The sequence below is a fragment of the Theropithecus gelada genome, chromosome 12, assembly GCF_003255815.1.
Source record: "Theropithecus gelada isolate Dixy chromosome 12, Tgel_1.0, whole genome shotgun sequence".
Lineage (NCBI taxonomy): Eukaryota > Metazoa > Chordata > Mammalia > Primates > Cercopithecidae > Theropithecus > Theropithecus gelada.
In genome coordinates this window covers 86,176,475-86,196,569 of record NC_037680.1, presented here as the reverse complement: position 1 = coordinate 86,196,569, position 20,095 = coordinate 86,176,475, and the positions used below count along the sequence as shown (strand labels likewise).

The following is a 20,095-nucleotide window of genomic DNA, read 5'->3' as shown; positions in this document are numbered from 1 at the left end:
TTGAAATGGTTTGCAACCATTTGCCTGTCAAGTTAAACATCCTGCTCGCTGACTCATTTTTTATCCCATATTTCCAAAACTTAAATAAATTTTAAAGGAGGAAATTCTTACATCTTTATTTTCAATAAGTTCCTTACCCCTTCCCTTTTTTTATTCCTGTTGTTTAATTTATTCTCCTCTATTGGTCTGATACTCCTTATGGCTGACTTAAAACCCCTTAAAGATGCCACCGTAGCTGTTTTTTTAAAAGTAGATCAGCTTGTACTTGCACCTTAGTATTGTACCAGAGAGCTACTTCTGGCAGAACACTAATAGAAGGCAATCGTTTTGAGGAAAAGGTGGAAAAAGTATATATTCATTCTAGGTGAAGCATCTTTAAGCAAATGATATCAAGCCCACTCTCTACTCTCTTTATTATTCTGAAGATCAATATCTTATAGTTTAAGACATCACTAAATGATGTATATCATAGGTAAGTAGTTACATTTAGATAAATGTGTATTTTTCTACTTACTGTTATTCCATAAAAGACTTTTCTGTGTTTCTAAGAACTAACATACTTCACAGAGCAATGCTCTGTTTATAAAAATTCTATCTGGGTCAGGTGCAGTGGCTCACACCTGTAATCTCAGCACTTTGAGAGGCTGAGGCAGGAGGACTGCATGAGCCCAGGAGCTTGAGACCAGCCTAGGCAACATAGTGAGACCCCATCTTTGCAAAAAATAAAAGAAAATAATTTAGCTTGGCATGGTGGTGTGCACCTGTGGCCCCAGCTACTCAGGAGTCTGAGGCAGGAAGGATCACTTGAGCTGGGTAGGTCAAGGCTGCAGTGAACCATGATCACACTACTGTACTTTAGCCTGGGTGACAGAATAAGACTCTGTCTCTACGTAAATAAATGAAATAAAAATAAAAATTGTTTCTGGTTTAATGGTTAAGTTTCTCGATTCATAAAATGAAGACAATAGTACTTTCAGTTCCAAATACCTGCTGATATGGTTTGCTTCTGTGTCCCCACCCAAATCTTACCTCAAATGTTAATCCCCACATGTCAGGGGAGGGACCAGGTGGGAGGTCATTGAATCATGGGTACGGTTTCTCCCATGCTGTTTTAATGATAGTGAGTGAGTTCTCAAAAGAGCTGATGGTTTTAAAGTGTGGCACTTCATCGTGCTCGCACATACTCCCTCCTGCCACGTTGTGAAGAAGGTGAAGAAAGTGCCTGCTTCTGCTTGCACCATGATTGTGTTTCCTGGGGCCTCCCCAGCCATGCAGAACTGTGAGTCAATTAAACCTCTTTTCTTTATAAATTACCCAACTGCAGGACAGTTCTTCATAGCAGTGTGAAAATGGACTAATACACTTATTAATATTCAAAAAGCAATGTACTAAGAGATCACTTGCTCTAGTTTTGAACTACAAACTTTGACAGGTATACAACTTTAGATAAACGAGAGAAAGAAGAAAGAAGATAGACATAGATGTACACATATAATGCATTGAGTATAAAACTTTAGATAAATGAGAGAAAGAAGAAAGAAGATAGACATAGATGTACACATATAATGCATTCAGTGTTTTCTTTATTCAACTCTTCACTAATTAGATTTGAAATGGTCAAAAGAAAGAAGACTCTAAAGCAACACAAAGTTGATAACCGTAAGACATTGAATAATACAGAATGAAACCTAATCCATGTCGGTTTGTTATGGCAAATGATTTTTCAACATTTTTGTATTATTAATAACTGGGAGAGATTAGTTCAGAAAAGGCACACAATTTTACCCTCTTCAACAAAATTGACTCAGAAAGCATGCCTGAAAGTAAAGTCCTTGTATTGTGCATTGGCAAAACTATTTGAAACCAGCATGCCTATCTACTTACCTATCTATCACATGTGGTATTATATGTCATATTCCTTTTTTCTAATACACGATGGATAATCTTCTATTCTCAGGTGAATAACTGATGAAGCTTAACAAGTCTCACATTGATTCACAGAGGAACAAGAGAGTTTATCTCTTTTACTACTATGCAGTTCTTATTCTGCAATAAGTAGAATATAAATAATTTCTTACATAATAAAGAAATTCATTTCTTTTGTTTTTAAATCCTACAAACTACCCTAATAAGATATAAGGCCCATATTTAGGTTATAATACTTTTTAATGATATAAATGGGCTGCAAAGAGATCAGCTGTGTTATTCTTTGGAATGGGATTCTTTTTCACAGATGAATTTAGGAAAAGAATAAAGATTAGCTGGTTAGTGAATTAAATCCACAGAATTGATTTCATAAGCATGGGGTTTGTATGAAAACATAGCCAGTGGTTGTCTTTTGCAGCCATTTGATACTACATTTAATTAAGAAATGAAGAATGAGCTAGAGCATTCTTTTCCCACATGAAAAAAAAAGAGAGGACTTTAAACAATAATCACCCCTAAGATATTTGAAGCTGCAATAATTATTAGGTTTAATTTGGGAAATTTAGAAAACTTATGAAAAAGGTGATTATTTTGTCATTTTATTTGATTCCTACTTTAGCATAGTATAATATCTTTGTATTAAAAACAAAAATCCAGGATTCTAATGATTAGATTTACATATGATACAAAGTGACTTTGAGATTCTGGAAAGATTTATAGAATGCCCAATTACTTGTTTACCACTTTAAGGAGAAATACAAAGCTTCCAGAATCACATTTCAAACTGAAAAGACCATTTAATCCTTAGGATAATTTACTTTCTCTTGTGAAGCTTTCTGAAATTTGAGGCATCATAAACACATATTTTCTCTTTTTAATAGAAAGTAATCCTTTCCTGTTAAAAACATGACTATCACGGAATTAGCTCATGACATGACTTACAACAGGAGAGATGGGGAGGAGGTTGAAGTGAGGGTGGCAGACAAACTTGCTATCCCTCCTCATTTTTTCACATGACCTAATGAAGAATCTTGGGGATATGTGCTTCCAGAATTGCTCTTTCATTTTGCCAGCCTGACATACTGAGGAAATAGGCTTGTTGATGCCATGAAAGATGAATACAAAAATACTACCCACTGGAAGAATCTTAAAGAACAAGTATTGGATCTGTGGTTTTTTTTGTTTTTTGTTTTTTCAAGAGAGAAAGATAGGGTGCCAAGAGAGAGGATACAGTGATTAATGATTATTATAACATACACACATATATACACACATATATGTAGCTCTATATTTAGTCTTCATATGTAATACAATTGTTTATATTTTGTTTCACAATTTTATAATTGTTATATAATGAATTTTAAAGAAATATAAAGAATTTTATAATGTAATGAATTATATAAAAATATAATGAATTTTAAAGAAATACACGCATAAGAGTAGTCTCCAGTTTCTCCTTAAAAAACCTATAGGCTGCTAGGGGAGAATGGACCTATCCAAATATAATCATAACATGAAGCATAACAAGTCTATAAGAAATGTGTGAAGCAACATGAAGCAAGTTGGAAGAGAAATATAGCATCTCCCTGAGAAGGTACTGGAAGTTGACCAAGAAGCTAATCAAAATTTTGTATTGATTCTGGAAAGCTCAAAGCACTGAAGCTTACTGGTTAGACATTAAGAACATCCTCCTCTCCCCACTTCCTATTTCATTAGAGTATTAGCATTTTCTACACTGTTCTTTTGTTTTGTTTTGTTTTAAGTGTAAGTCTGCTTAATTGTGCAATATGCTGTTTAGGTTAACAGCATCTTTAATGAAAGATATAATACTGTTCAGCAGAGCATAGAGAAACTACTTTCTGGCCAGTTTAAAATACAGCATTAAATTCTATATATTGGACTGGGTGTAGTGTCTCACGCCTGTAATCTCATCACTTTGGAAAAGGAAGGCAGGAGGATCACTTCATGCCAGATCAAGACCAGCCTGGGCAACATAGAGAGATCCTGTCTCTATAAAAGGCATAAAATAAAAAATTAGCTGGGTGTGCTGGTGCATGCTACCACAGTCCTAGCTACTTAGGAGACTGAGGCAGGAGAATCACTTGAGCTTAGAAGTTTGAGGTTATAGTAAGCTATGATTGTACTCCATTCCAGTCTGGGCAACAGAGTGAGGCCCTATCTCTATAAAAGAAATATTTTTTAAAATTACATATATCATACATTATATATACACACACACACACACACACTCTCATAAGTTCTGGCTTCTTTAATTTATATAATTTGAAGCTTTTATAAGAATAATTTAAAGATCCTCATTCATTTTATTTTCTGTTTTAAGAGAAGCATCAGAATGTAAAATCTAGAATAAAAGACTTTAATAGAGTATTTTTTGGTTTGTTTGTTTTCAAGGCTCAATGGAGCAAACACTCCTATTTATTTAGCAATCACCATATGCCAGACATTGTTCTAAGAGTCTTTTTTTTTGCATTAAAATGTAATTTATTTATTATAATTGTACATATTTATCAGACTCAATGTGTTTTGATACAAGTATACAATGTGTAATAAAGTAATTAGCATATTTTTATAGAGCGCTTAAAAGCGGATTAAAAGTTACAATTTTTAAGACTCACAATAATATCTCATTTAATCTTTTTTTTTTTTTTTTTTTTTGAGATGGAGTCTCGCTCTGTCGCCCAGGCTGGAGTGCAGTGGCGCGATCTCGCCTCACTGCAAGCTCTGCCTCTCGGGTTCACGCCATTCTCCTGCCTCAGCCTCCCGAGTAGCTGGGACTACAGGCGCCCACCACCGCTCCCGGCTAATTTTTTTGTATTTTTAGTAGAGACAGGGTGTCACCGTGTTTGTCAGGATGGTCTCGATCTCCTGACCTCATGATCCACCCGCCTCAGCTTCCCAAAGTGCTGGGATTACAGGCGTGAGCCACCGCGCCCGGCCATATCTCATTTAATCTTAAAATGAAGTGTAAGTTATTTTTGTTTCCATTTTACAGATAATAAAATCAGAGGGCTTGACCAAGGAACACCACAAGTAGCTTAGCAGTCTAGAAGTATGAAGGGCATAATTAGAATTAGCAGGAAGGACTAGATCCAGGTAGAAAAGAAGCACAGCATCCACCCTGTGCTGGAACACTGGATCAAAATCAGGGCTTTGATAAATAATTTCGGATAAATATTAATGATTCAATCATAGGCAGCTGACCAGGCACAGTGACTCATGCCTGTAATCCCAGCACTTTCAGAGGCTGAAGCAGGAGGATCGCTTTAAGCCAGGAGTTTGAGATCAGCCTGGGCAACAAAGCGAGACTCAGTCTCTACAAACAATAAAAAATATAGCCAGGAATGGTGGCACAAGCCTGGAGTCCTAAACTACTCAGGAGGCTAAGATGAGAGGACAACTTGAGCCCAAGAGCTTGAGGCTGCAGTGAGCCATGATTGTGTTACTATACTCCAACCTAGGAGACAGAGGGACACTCCATCTCTTCAAAAAAATTCATAGGAAATCATCTCTTTAAGAATTCTAAGCACCAAGAAAGCATGAATTCACCTAATTTCAAACTCGGGTACTTCAACTGATACCACCAGAACACTTTAATATAGTCAAGTGCAATTGCAAAGGCAGGGGAAGTCTTATAGCACTGACAGCCTTGTGTTAAGCAATGTATCCCTTAGCACTAGGTGTCAGTCCGACGAACATGATCCCTCTTTGGGAGCAAGATAGGATGGGGTTGGAGGTAGGGTCTTCATGGAATATATATGCTAAGTACTGACTGCATTAGAGGAAGGATAAAAGGTTAGTGTATAGGATGAAGAAGAAACGGATACAAAATAGCAACAAGTTATATCCAATATTTTCTTTTTAACTTTTGATTTTGCAAAATGAGACTAAAAGACAGTATCAATATCGAAAAGTAAGTATTTTTAAAATTTTGAGGAGAGAAATTTATAAAATATCTAAGCACTAGCTAGCACACAATATGACATTTTACTTTTAGATTTGTAGAGTAATCTTAGTCCTTTTCTGCTCACAGCATTCCAAACAATTCCAGAAAAGCTATTGCACCTCATGTCACTTGTTGAGCAGTATTTCCACTGTAAGTAAACTTGAGAACTCTATTAAAGATCATCTCCCTTGTCCCATTCCTTAGGGTCCTCAACTTCTTTCTTAAGAAAACTATAATTAATATAATTAACATGATCATCTATCTTTATAAGGATGAAAATCATTTAGCTTTTGATTCTGTCTTCAACAGCATAAGATCAAACAGCCTTCCCAGGCTGACAGTGGCAGAACCAATGAAATTAACATTACCTATTCATTCTAACTAAAAACAAGTTATGCTGTTTAGATTGATACTTCTAATGACCCATGAGTATTCCTTTACAAGCACTTGTTTCCTATTTTATATTTTAAAATTGAGAAGCCATCATTTGCTTATCAAACTGTGAAATTCTTAAAATCCTGATTCCAATATTGGCATGAGTATTGCAAAACTCAGACTGCTTCTGCTACCAGTGAAGTGCATATTGGTATATAATTTTGTGGAACACTCACAATGTACACATTAGTCACCTCAAATATATTTATTTCTTTACACTACATAATCCCACTTCTACAAATTGATCCTAAGTACAATGTCAGCAATGAACATAAACATTTTAGAAGCGTATTTGTTGAAGTGCTATTTATAATAGTGAGATATTAAAAATGGTCTGAATGTCCAACAATGGGTAAATAAATGGTGAAATAAATTATGAAATATGCACAGGATAGTATATCACAGAGCCATTAAAAATCACCTTTTCAAGTAACTGGAATGTATAGCATAGAAAATTTAATTTACCTTTCATGAAAACAAACCATGACAAAAACTGGAGGAAAATATACGAAAATGCTGGTAGTAGTATTAATAATAAAGAAAAAGAAGTAGATCAGAAAAACCAATACATATTTTTTTAAAAGGCAAAAAGTGTGGCCTAAAATGTTGCTAAGAATCAATGCCAAATTTACCTTCCTTGTTTCTGGACTTCATTCTGACTTTTTTTTTGTAATAACTTTAGGAGATTAAAACACGTTTCCAGTCTAAATTCAGTAACACTGTGTTTCATAAAATCTAAGATACCATTCATTACAAGACACACCTCATTTACTACCAGGAAAAAAAACATGCTGTCAATTTAACTATAGCATAACTTAATTTTACATAATTTAATGTAAAATTACATGCATCACAGAATTGATAAAATATTGCAATGGTATTTCTGATGTTCTATTTTATATACCTCTATCGGTAGCTTGCGTTTATCTGGCAACACTAGTTATTTTGCTCAGCTTATATTTTCACAAAAAAACATGATTTTTCTGTGAGGGAAACTCTCATCTTAAACCAAAAGTACTTAGTTACAGTTGAAAAAAATGGTAATTTCCATTATATATATTCTGTTTTGATAACTTGGCTGTTTCTGGTGAGTTAATATATTTTTAAGAGACTTACTACATTTAACTGCTTTTACAAAATGTGATTTAGGTAACTGATTAATCGAATGTAATTTAATATTATTTTCATTTTCAGATAGAAGGGAAAACAATACTAATAAATACTAAACCACACATATCCAAGTGGGAAGACCTGATAGAAAGAGAGGTTTAAACATGTTTCCATTTCTATGTATACTTTATTTTCACTGGTATATGTATTTATTAATTTGAAAACAGGCAAGTCATCTTGACCAAACACACTCAATTTTCATATTCTCACAACAGAAATCTCCATGTGGAAGATGGTTAGGGAATCAGATTATGAAAATTTTTTATGCATTACAGTTACTTTTTTTATAATCTAACAAAAATCTTTTTTCTTTTCAGTTTTCTTTCTGGAAAGTGGTCAAAGCAAGATGAGATTGCAAACTGCTGTGTTTACCATATCAACTATATAATAAAAAATCAGGAAGGGAAGAGTTTACTTCTTATTAAAGAAGAGAAAGGAAAAGTTTACCTCTCATACAGATTTATTATTAAAACTTAACTCTGTGCATTAAAAACATTACTGATTCAATGATGTATACTTTACAAAAATCTCATTCTACTTGTAATTTTGGTTTTGTAGGTGGATGGGATAGGGTCTAGTAAGGGGTAAAAGTAGAAAAAAGTTCAAAAAGTCTTTAAAAATTGCACATTTAAATGCTCACAAATATCCATAGTATATGCTAAAAAGTGAATAAAAAAGAGAGACTTCAATAAATTTGACTCCGAACTAAATGAAAACACTTAATAAAATAATATAGTTTATAAATAGACTTTAAATCAATACTTGTAGACATTTCACCTTTTTTCTTTATTAAGTTTCCAATTATCTATAGGCATAATTTTAATATATTCTATTTGCTTCATTCTATACAGATTTCGAAGATAGGAAAGCACAGTTTGTACCTGAAAAGAGAAATAATCGTAGTTTTTCATCTGTGTGTGTGTGTGTTTGTGTGTGTGTGTGTGAGAGAGAGAGAGAGAGAGAGTGTCTGTGTGTCTGTGTGTTTATGTGTATTTGGCTGCAGGAAAGTGAGGTCAGAATTGAGGCCAGAAAAGGTACATATTTACAGTGTGCCTGTTATATGACAGACACTGCAATCTGAAGGGTTAAACATGGGCTTTAAAGAGAAAATTCCTGATTAGTGTAAGGGTAAATGAAAAGCTAATGTTTTCCTTTATGTTAATTATTAATCAAAAGCCTATACAAAAAGTTTAGCAACACCTGGCATGTTGTTCTTTTATAAGCAATAAAAGTCTTCATTTCATTCAGTGTTTAGTTTTTTTTTTTTTAAATCTGAATACATGTTCAAAAAAAAATAGAAGGCATAAATAAAATCCCAAGCTTATTGCTGTGAGGGCCTTCTGAGGTTCTGTTATTACTCTAAACTCAGTTAAGCTAGTTTCAAGTCTCAATTAAAGCCAATTAGTGAAAGCACAGAACAAAAGGAATGACATCTTGACACTCTGCTAACTGAAATTTTTTACTGAAAAGTACGTTTTCAACTCTATCCTCTTTAGGAATACATCCTCGTTGGGTATATAATTGTGGAATTCAAAATGTTTTCCTGCAAATTCAGCAAGCTGACCATTCTTTGAAAGGTCAGCCTTCCAAGAAGTCATTCTTTTAATATTTCTGTTAATTAAACAAATGAATTCGAGTTGGATTTTTTTTTCATTATTTGAAACTCAGGTAGTAGTAAGATGAAATAAATTCAATATTCAAAAACCAAATAAATTATACTAATTAGAAAAACAAACAGTACTCAGGGAACCATGTTTGCTAGTAAGCCAACTCTGAAATATATCCAGGTTTTACTAAATTTCAGCTTTTACCACACATTGCAATCATATTTTTGATGCAGCTATCTAAAGACCCATGATGCCTTTATTTTATTTCACAGTTTATTCATGATTGACACAAATACAGTACTGACCTTAATTCCAGCCAGAAGTTATAAGATACTTTGGATTAGATCAATAAAATCTAAAAGAAGAAGAGAAAAATACCCAGTAAGTTAAATCAGTTGAACAATCTGGCTTTTTCTTTCACTAACGAGGAAGATAAAATCAGAAGTGACTTGTTCCTCACTCCGTAAAATGCACTGACTGAAATACATCCACACAACGGTTACGTATAATACAACTTTAAGCTTACAAGTACGTTCTACATTTTATTGGAAAAAAACATACATTAAATGCCAAAATTACGTCCTATTTTTATTTTATACTTATTTAAAGTAGAAGTCCTATGCTCATATTCTAAAACAACCAACCAAAAAGAATTTTTAACACATTCTGTTCCTAATATACTACCATTGCTCTTAAGAGATGTTTAATCAAAAATAATAAAACTCATGCATTTTGATCCTGTCATAAGACTGAATGCTTATGTCCCCTCCACCCCAAATTCATATGTTGAGATCCTAGTCCCCCAATGTGATATTTAGAGGTGGGGCCTTTGGAAGGTGATTAGTGCCCCTACAAAAGAGATCCCAGAAATATAAAAAGTGGACTGTGCCTTTATACATGAGATCACAGAGAGCGCTCTAACACCTTCTGCCTGCCATATGAAGGCGGAGGGAAAAACAGGAAGCAGGACCTCAGCAAAACCAATCTGCTGCTGCCTTGATCTTGAACTTCTCTGCTTCCAGAACTGTGAAAAATGCATTTCTGTTCTTTTATGTTAGAAAAGTCTGTACAGACTGACACAGGTCTTTAGTCTGATTTAATATGCACAGAGAGTCTGTAGATTTTTAGTCCTGGGTTGACAATCAGTCTAAACCTTTGCTAATGGTAGTAAAGTTCAAATAAGACAATTCCAGTGGTAAACGATCAATCTTTCCATTGGTTTCTTGCACCTAAGCCTTGCTACTAAAATATGCTGAGAAATAAATCTGCAGAAAAGCATGTTGTCAAATCAAAGTTTAAAGAAGGTAAACCAGGGACAAAAAAAAAAAAAAAAAACTTTGGTGCCAAAAGTCAGCCTGCCTCTTGAACAGATAGTAAACAAAACAACTTCAAACTGACAAAAGAGACTCCACTCGCCATAGGGAGCATCTACGGCAGTCTGTAATTAAAAAGCAAGTTAGGTTCTAGAAGTATGTTTGTGAGTTAATTGGAAAGAAAACAGCATATGTTCTTGTACACGTTAGAAATGTTTCATTATTAGACTCCTATGCTAAGTCCAAAAACTAAATTAGCCTAAAACTAGTTATTTACTGAAAAGAACAGTATAAAATAAGACAAAATACTAGTAAACCACAGAAAATACAACTGAATATGAAATAGTTGATTTTTAATCCTAAGGGCAGGTGTTTAAGAAAAGTAAACTTTGTCCTATAATAACGAAATGATAGGTTGATACATCTGTGGAGATTTTTTTTAAGTATCTGAGGAAATTATAAAGGACATTTAAGATTAATGCCTTCAGTATATCTATCTTGATTTCAAACAACTGACATTATTTTACTTGGATAAAAATATTATTTTTTGGCTCTAAAGCCAACAGCTCCCTAACTGTCATGGTGGCCTAGGGCACCATTGTAAACTCTCAGGGGAATGGTAAAATGTTTTCTTTTTCTTTTATTTTTTTTGAGACAGGGTCTTACTCTGTCACTTAGTCTGGAGTGCAGGGGTGTGATCATGGCTCACTACAGCCTCAACCTCCCAGGCTCAATCAGTCCTACCACCTCAGCTTCCATAGTAGCTGGAATTGCAAGCGTGAACCACTCTGCCTAAGTTTTGTATTTTTTGTACAGATGCAGTTTCACCACGTCCCCCAGGCTGGTCTCAAACTCCTGAACTCAAGCAATCCACCCACCTTGGCCTCTCAAAGTGCTGGGATTACAGGCAAAAGCCACTGCGCCTGGCCAAAATGTTTTCAATATATGAAAACAAAAACAAAAACAAAAAACCCACAGCAATATCCATTAGGCAGCATAAAAACTATTAACTTAAAGTGGTTTGCGGTTTCAATATTAGATCATGCTACATTCCTCTCGATGTTACAGCTTTGCAAAGTTGGGTTTTGATGATGTTTGTGATATAAAAGCAAATACTGCATGAAAATCAACATGAAGTAAGAATTACCAAAAACCTTTTTTCCATAAAAAATTAAAGGAAATAAGAATAATAGCGTCCAGTGTGACTGCAAGGTTTGAGGGCTGGGCAGTATTCAACAGGCACAAATCCCATTAGTAAGTGATTGTGGGTTTGCTTTCAAAAACAGAAACAGATTTGCTTTCAATTTATATGTATTATTTTTTCAAAAGGCTATTAAGTTGTTAGGACTTAAACATATTATGTTATTTAAATGAAACTGTCAGGTACATCTTTTGGCCTAGAGGCACCTTGAAAACAAAATTACTGAGATACTAAGGGTGCCATAAACTGAGAATATTTGGAACATTCCTGTTAAGCATAGTTTCTTATTTGTTTATTTTTTGTTTTGCTCCACAAATTTAAAGAGAAAGCATGAGAAATTTAAAATAAAAATACTAGGAGAGTAAAGGAAAAAAGAGAAAAATATATCTCTAAAATATGAAGAAAAAATGCTAAGAGAGCAGGAAGGACAGTGATTCAACACACTCAGTGGATGTGTGGCTGGGTTGCATGTGCACTATTGTGTGTGCAAGAGATGGCTAAAATAGAATGTACATAAGAACACTAGGCTATGAAAGACAGAGTGGATACACTGCATATGTGTTCATTTTAATCATATTATCAATCATTTTCCCCTAAGAAAAAAGGAGACAGTGGAAAGGGATTGTGATTTAGATCTAAATATTCACTAGGAAAAAAATGATAGCTTGCACAGCAATGCAAATGTACTTAATGCCACAAAACTGAACCATTTAAAATGGTTAAAATATTAAATTGTATGTTACATATATTTTACTACAATATAAAATAGGTGATGCTGTCATCCTAGGATCTTTCATGATGTCTCATACAAAAACCTGCTCTATAATCGATAAATGCATACTGAGCAATGAATACCAGGATGATACTGCCACTTAACAACTCTTTAAAGAGAAAGTGGTTCACTAGTTGCCTGGAGTCAGGGAAAGTCTAACCTGAACCTGCCCATTTGTTTACTTGCAAGTTTTAGGCCTCAATTTATCATTTGACTATAGCTACTTCTTGCTAATTGCTCTTTGACACAAATCAGCATCCTGATATCTTTAATATTCTTTTAAATAGACTGGATTTCATTTCTTCTACATGCACTCCCAAATATATACCTTCATAGCAAAAACAAAATGATATTGTGGAATTTATTTTTTTTTAAGTTGAGTTTTATGACACAGGAGCCTGACTTCTTTATGTGTTCCATAATGTGTTTGGAAAGACATTCCAACTTACTTGTCCCTCTTCCAGTGTTCCTCCTCCCCAATACTGGAAGCCCCATCTCCAAGAAAAATCTTCCTTAGTCTCTCTTTTTTTTTTTTTTTTTTTTTTTGTTTCAGAGACAAGGTCTTGCTCTGTCAACCAGGCTAGAGTGCAGTGGCATGATCTCAGCTCACTGCAATCTCCACCTCCTGGGTTCAAGTGATTCTCCTGCCTCAGTATCCCGAGTAGCTGGGATTACAAGGGCACGTCACCACGCCCAGCTAATATTTGCATTTTTTAGTAGAGATGGGGTTTCAGTACAGCATGATTCAAAAACCAACTGTATTCAAAATATTAATACTCTTTCAGGTATGTGAACTTTGTATTTGAACCCAACGTTTTCAGCACACAAAATATCAATAAATATTGTTAAATGAATAAAGGTGCTTACTGTTGTATTTTTTCCAATTATATGTCAAATTTAAAAAAACAGCTGAAAATACCCTTTGTGGTGAGAATAAGAAAATAAAGTCCCATCCTTGACTTATATAACTTCCACTGAAAGGACAGTCTCTTCAACAAACTGTGTTAGGTAAACTGGGTACTACATGCAAAAGAATGAAAATGGACTTTTATCTTACATCATGCACAAAAATCAACTCAAAATGGAATGAAAACTTAAATGTAAGAGCTGAAACCATAAAACTCCTAGAAGAAAACACAGGGAATAAGCTTCTTGACATTGACTTTGCCATGATTTTTTGAATATGACACCAAGAGCTCAGGCATCACAAGCAGAAATAAACAGGTGGGGCTACATCAAACTGTCCACAAAAGGAAACAATCAACAAAATAAAAAGGTAACCTAGACAATGGGAGAAAATATTTGCAAACCATATATCTGATAAGGGGTTCATATCCAAAATATAGGGCTGGGTGTGGGGACTCATGCCTGTAATCCCAGCAATTTGGGAGGCCAAGGAGGGTGGAGTGCTTTGAGTCCAGGAGTATGGAAAGGCCTTATGGTAAGTGGAATAAGCCAGACACAGAAAAATACTGCATAATCTCACTTATGTGGAATCTTAAAAAGCTGAACTAATAGAAGTAGAGTAGCATGGTGGTTATCAGGAGGTGGGGAGGTTGGCAAAATGAGGACATGTTGGCCAAAAGATATAAGGTCACAGTTATACAGGATGACTAAACCTAGAGGTCTAATGCACAGCATGATGACTATAGTTAATAATATTGTAAGGTATACTGAAAATTTGCTAAAAGAATAGATTTCAGGTGTTCTTATTTTTTAAAACAATAACTGTGTGAGGAGACAGACACGTTAATTTGCTTCACTCTAATCAATTCACTGTGTGTGTGTATATATATATATATATCAAAACATCATGTTGTACACCTTAAATATATACAATTTTTATATAAAAATTAGAAACAGTTCTGAGAGAATAGAGGTATTCATTTTTGACCTGGTGGGCTCAAGCTGTCCTGTGGCTTCTGTTTGTTTGCTTGCTTTTCTTATCTTAAGAAGAACACTTTCATTTGCAGTGCCAGGAGCAGCTGCTTTGTAAATGACTCCCTGGAACTTTTTTTTTTTTTCCCCCAACCAAGCCAGTTATTGAGTAAATAGGCACAGAATTGTGAAGATTGATGTTGCCCCAAGGCTCAGTCCTCACTGTGAACATCTGCCATTTCAAACACACAGGTCAAGAGTTTTCGTGTAGTATTTTGCTAAACAATGCCCTAAGCAAAACACAAATAAAATTCTTTTCAATAGGATTTAGCATCTGCTTCCAGGTGGCTTAAGGTATCAGCATACTAAAAGCACCAATTCTCCATCCTCTGTCTCTTTCTCCTCACCTAAAAGGTAAGATAAATGTCAGCAAATAATCTTGAGTTGATTGGTAAAGCTCTTCTTCCCTCCTGCCACATCCCCACCCCAATGAGAAATGACTTCATGCCTCCATATTATTAATCATACTGTGATGGTCAGATAACATTATAAAGCCTATGTCAAACTAAAATAGGCCTGATTATACCTCACAAGGAGGACAAAATGAAAATAGCAGACAATTTTTAGCTATTGGATTATCAAAGTTAATTGTGAGCTGAAAATTCACAATTTTTATATTTCTTATGCTTCTGCCTTGTTAAAGTTACAGAAATTGTTGCTCCTTAAGTAACACAAAAGTTACTACTGGAGTTACACCTTACAGAAACAAATGTTGGCAATACTGCAGTTATAAGATATTTTAAAAATTCCATTAAAAATGGCAATGTTTTTTATTTGTTTGTAATTCTTGTAATTCTCCTATTTTTAAGATATAGAGTAGGCTTTTTGGTTTTTTGTTTTTTTGTTTTTTGTTTTTTGTTTTTGAGACAGGGTCTCACTCTGTTGTCTCGGCTGGAGTGCATTGGCATGATCATGGCTCACTCCAGTCTCGACCTCCCCAGCCTCAGATGATCCTGCCACCTCAGCCTCCTGAGTTGCTGGGACTACAGGCATGCACCACCATGCCCAACTAATTTTTCTATTTTTTTTGTAGCGATAGAGTTTCCCTATATTGTACAGGCTGGTCTCAAACTCCTGGGCTCAAGTGATCCACCCTCTGAAATTGCTGAGATTACAGGCATAAGCCACCGTACCCAACTGGGTAGGGTTTTTTTGTTGTTGTTTGTTTGTTTTGTTTTGTTTTTTTAGCATCATTGGGTATTTTAGGGATCCAGTGTTCTTTAATCTTAAAGAGTTCACTTAATTAGAATCTAGTGGGATAAAGGAGGTTGTGAAAAAGCCAAAAAACAAAAAGGCGTGATGGAAAAAAAAAATTCCTATTGTCACAAGGAAATACTAACAGAGCTTTTGGGAGATCAATGAAGGGGAGAAAAATCCTGTTATGAAGATAAAGATTCACAGAGGAAGTTGCATTTGAGTTAGTCCTTGAAGGAGGTAAGGAATTTTGATAGGTGGAGATGGAGTGGGAAGGAGACCAATTCAGACAATGGACAGGACACCGCAGAAACAAAGTAACAGAAGAATCAAAGCCCAGGGGGTGTTTGGAAAAATACCTAGCCTGGAGTATGACACACAAGAAGAGCAGTAATTGGATGGAAAGCTAAGTTGGCTCTATATACGAAGTAATGACCCTGAATGACAATCTGAGGAGGCTATTCAATTAAATATATTTAATTTTGTAGGTGAAAGTGGACCGCTGAAGGTTTTAAATTCAAGAATGGCATAATTAGGAAATTTAATCTGGTAATATTATATAGATGATTGGAACAGAGAGGGGAGTGCTTAAAGAAGTATTCATATAAGTGGCTCCTTCAGAAGTCCAGGTGAATGGTAATGAAGACAATTCAGGTGGAGACAGTGTCCATACAAAGGAGAGTGTTAAAACTATTGCATGGATATGTGTATTAGTCTGCTGAGACTGTGATATAGTTCTGATGTTTGTCTCCCCGCAAATCTCATGTTGAATTGTATTCCCTATTGCTGGAGGTGGTGCCTGGAGGGAGGTGACTGGATAATGGGGGCAGAGCTCTCATGGCTTGGTGCTGTCTTCCGGATAGTGAGTTCTCACAAGATTCAGTCACTTAAAAGTGTGTGCCACCTCCTCCCGGCATTCTCCCTTTTCTTTTCCTCCCCAACCCCTGTCTCCTGCTTTCACTATGTGAAGTGTCTGCTCCTGCAATGCTCTCCACTATGAGTAAAAGCCCCCTGAGGCCTCCCCAGAAGCTGATGCGGACTCTGTGTTTCCTGTATGGATTGCAGAACCATAAGCCTATTGAATTTTTTTTTAATAAATTACCCAATCTTGGGTATTTCTTTATAGCAATGTAAGAACAGCCTAATACTTTGAACTGAAGAGTGGGGTGTTGCTATAAAGATACCCAAAAATATGGAAGCAGCTTTGGAACTGGGTAACAAGCTGAGGTTGGAAGAGTCTGGAGGGCTCAGAAGAAGATAGAAAAATGAAGGAAAAAACAAGCGCTTACAGCACCCGAACTATCTTTATAACCCTAACAGGACAACCTCGCTTCCCAACCTCAATCAATATTAACGAGAATAACCCCTTTGGAATTTTTTAGAGACTAGTTACATTATTGCGACCAAAATGCTGATGGTGATATGGACAGCAAAATCCAGGCTGATGAGGTCTGTGATGGAAATGAGGAACTTACTGGGAACTGGGGTAAAGGTCACACGTTTTATGTGTTAGCAAAGAGCTTGGCTGGATTGTGTCCATACCCTAGGGGTCTTTGGAAGTTTGAGCTTCATAGTGACTATACAACGTATCTAGCAGATGCAATTTCTGAGCAGCAATACATTCAATAGGTGGCCCGACTGTTTCTAATAACCTACACTCAGAAGCAGGAGCAAAGAAAAGATTAAGAGTTGGAATTTATATTTAAAAGGGAAGCACAGCAAAAAAGTTTGGAAAATTTTCCACCTAACCATGTGGCAGAGAAAGAAAAAGCTTTTTTTGAGAGAGGAATTCAAGCAGGCTGTGGAACAACCAATTGCTAGATAAATTTGCATAACGAAACCCCACCCAGTGCTGATAGCCAAGACAACGGGAAAAAGGCCTTGAAGGCATTTCAGAGACCTTCATGGAAGCCCCTCCCATCATAGGCCCAGAGGCCTAGGAGGGAAGAATGAATATGTGGGCCAGGTCCAGAGCCCCACTGCCTGGCACAGCCTCAGGATACCGTACTGCATTGGAAGCTCTGGGTCCAGACTCTGCTCAAAGGACCCCAGACGCTGTCGTGCCACTGCTCTGGAGAGCACAAACTGCTGCAAGTCTTGGCAGCCTCCATGTGTTGTTAAGCCTGCAGGTGCACAAAGTCCAAGAGTGAATGAGGCTTGGCACCTTCCACCTAGTTTTCAAAGGATGTATGGAAAGGCCTGGAAGCCTAGGCAGAAGCCTGCTATAGGGGCAGAGCCCCAACAGAGAACCTCTACTAGGGTAGTGCTAAGGGGAAATGTGAAGTTGGAACCCTCACATCTGGTCTACACTGGGGCACTCCCTAGTAGAGCTGTGAGAAGGGAATCACCACCCTCCAGACCTCAGACCGGCAGCTTGTATCCTGCACCTGGAAAAGTTGCAGGCACTCAACAACCTGTGAGAGCAGCTACGGGGTGTGGGGAGGATGCACCCTGCAAAGCTAAAAGGGCAGAGCTAACCAAGGCCTTAGGAGCCCCCTCATTGTACCAGTGTGCTGTGGATGTGAGACATGTAGTCAAAAGACATTATTTTGGAGCTTTAAAGTTCAATGACTGCCCCTGCTAGGTTTTGAACTTGCATGGGGCTTTTAGCCCCTTTCTTTTGGCCAATTTCTTCCTTTTGGAATATCAGTGTTTACCCAGTGCCTATACCCCCACTGTATATTGGGAATAAATAACCCTTTTTGATTTTACAGGCTTGTAGATTGAAGGGATTTGCCTTATTTCAAATGAGGTTTTAGACTTTGGACTTTTGAATTAATGCTGGAATGAGTTAAGACATTGGGGGACCATTGGGAAAGCATGACTGTATTTTGCAATGTGAGAAGGACATGAGATTTGGAAAGGGCCAGGTGCAGGATTACATAGTTTTCATATTTGTCCCCACCCAATTCTCACGTTGAATTGTAATCCCCAGTGCTGGAGGTGGGGCCTAGTAGGAGGGGTTCAGATCATGGAGGTGATCCCTCATGGCTTGGTGCTGTTTTGTAATAGTGAGTTCTCATGAGATCTGGTCATTTAAGAGAGTGTGGCACCTCCCATTCTACTCTCTCTTTAGCTCTCGTTCTCTCCATTGCTTATTCCTGCTTTGACTATGTGAAGTGTCCACTCCTGCTTTGCTTTCTGCCAGGAGAAAAAGCTCCCTGAGTCCTACCCAGAAGCTGATGCCAGCACTATGTTTCCTGTATAGCCTGCAGAACTGTGAGCCAATTAAACCCCGTTTCTTTGTAAATTAACCAGTCCCATGTATTTATTTACAGCAATGCAAGAGAATGGCCTAATATAGTCTAACATAATAAAATGCCCTAGACTATGTGGCTTACACAACAGAAATTTACTTTTTCACACAGTTCTGGAGGTTGGAAGGGTGAGATCAAGTGCCAACATGGTCAGGTTCTGGTGAGAGCTATCTTCCTGGCTTGTAGAAAGCCACATTCTCACTATGTCCTCACATGGTGGAGAAAGACAGACATGAAGATGGGTGGGGAAATTTAAAGAACCTTCATTTCCTCTTCTTATGAAGAGGAACCCTACTGGATTAAGGCCCCACTCTCATGACTTCGTTTAACCTTAATTATCTGCTACAGGCCCTATTTTTAAACAGTCACACTGGCACTTAGAACTTCAACATATGACTGGGGTGGGGCACAACTCAGTCCATAATAGTATTTACAGTCCATACAGAATTTAGGGATTAAAGCCAGGCATGGTGGCTCACACCTCTAATGCCAGCACTTTGGGAGACCAAGGCAGAGGACTGCTTGAGGTCAGGAGTTTGAGACCAGCATAAGCGACATAGAGAGACCACTACAAAAATAATTTTTTTTTTTTTACATTAGCCAGACATGGTAGTGCACACCTGTAGTCCCAGCTACTGGGGAGGCTGAAGCCAGAGGCATATGAGGTTACAGTGAGCTATGATTGCACCACTGAAATCCCACCCTTGGCAACAGAGTCCCTGTCTCACACACACAAAAAAAGAATTTAAGGATTGATTGGCCAGGAAAGGCACAGGATGAAGAAAGGAGCCAAGAGAATTTTGAGAGTGTAAGAAAAACAGACTCCCAGGACATTCTTAGAAACAGGAAAGCCTGAAGGGAGATCAGGTTGCTGGGTAAAAGTAGAGGATAATGGGCTTTATTAGACATATTAAGTGTGAGTTTCTGGCAGAATAATGAAGGAAAGGCAACTGACCAATTCATGGAGGGTATGATTTTATGTGATATGCAAATGAATAAAAACTTAGTATTTAAACAAAACAATAAAGAAGTTAAATTTGTGGTGATGTAATTAGGCAAAATATATCAATATAGGGTTGTAGGGTCAGAGGTACATGTTCCAAAACATAGAATTAAGTTGTCTAGACAGCTCATATTATTGTATATTTAATCACACTTTGCCTTGACAGGTACATATAACATTAATACAGTGCTGGCTATGTGTAAGCCCATATTGTTCTTAATGAATGCCATATCCTGCCTGCCCAGACTGTGGGTTGCTCTGGGTCAGTGACCCAGCAAATCTATGTTTGTATTCCAAGCACTTAGTGTGGTATAC

General features: G+C 36.6%; 1 protein-coding gene across 1 annotated transcript in view; it reads right to left on the bottom strand.

Annotated features, from left to right (window-relative positions):
* The window catches only part of MAP2 (microtubule associated protein 2), a 305,742-nt gene that overhangs the window by 212,896 nt on the left and 72,751 nt on the right, over positions 1-20,095 (bottom strand). Inside the window, exon 2 of the mRNA XM_025403963.1 lies at positions 9,408-9,457. The gene's annotated coding sequence lies outside the window, so the exon portion shown is untranslated. The remainder of the gene's footprint in view (positions 1-9,407; positions 9,458-20,095) is intronic.